This window comes from Carlito syrichta, unplaced genomic scaffold (genome assembly GCF_000164805.1).
Source record: "Carlito syrichta isolate Samal-C Ts95f unplaced genomic scaffold, Tarsius_syrichta-2.0.1 Scaffold316281, whole genome shotgun sequence".
NCBI lineage: Eukaryota > Metazoa > Chordata > Mammalia > Primates > Tarsiidae > Carlito > Carlito syrichta.
The window spans coordinates 514,684-515,574 of NW_007260377.1; positions in this window are offsets into that span (position 1 = coordinate 514,684).

An 891-nucleotide genomic window follows, 5' to 3' on the forward strand; every position below is an offset into this window, starting at 1 on the left:
CATGTGTTTGAAAACACCTTGGCCCTCACCCATTCCATGCAATGCCCTCCCATCAGTGGTCAATACAAAATCTCCACACACGTTTCCAAAATGCCACAAAGGAAAAGCAAAACACTGTATGAATGTTTGTTGAATTCTTAGAGCAATGGATGCTCCACAGCAGGCACCTATTAAGTTTAAGGAGTAGTGTTCACAACCAAATTCATTCAGATTCAGGTCTTCATGTGGGCTAACCTGTGGTGAGGGGGATCAAGCTATTTATAAGTAGATCAGACAGCAGATCACCCAATACATTTCTATTTAATGGATTCAAGAGTGCCAAATCCTAACCACTAGACCACCAGGGAACTCCAGATTTGAATTATAATTGATGTCCTAGCTTTATTGAGACAATTAGAATACATGCATATATGTACTGGGTTGGGGTCTCACTCTGTCACACAAGCTGGAGTGCAGTGGCATGATTATGACTCACCACAACCTCGACTGTCTGGGCTCAAGTTATCCTTCTGCCTCAGCATCCCAAATAACTGGGACTACATGTGTGCACCATCACAACAGGCTATTTTTTTAATTTTTATTTTTTTGTAGAGACAAGTTCTTGCTATGTTGCCCAAGCTGGTCTTGCACTCCTGGGCTCAAATGGTCCTCATGCCTCAGCCTCCCAAAGTGCTGAGATTACAGGTATAAGCCACCACACCAGTCCTATAAAATATTTTTTAAGAGCACAATTGTGATCACACAATGTTTGAACCATTGCAACCTTCTTGCTTTTCTTCTGTCAAAATTTAATCTATAGCATATATTCATGAGTCACCCAGTCCTTCAATGAGGGAACCCCCATTACTACGTTAGCTTTTACTTTTTTTTTTTTTTTTTTTTTTTTTTTTT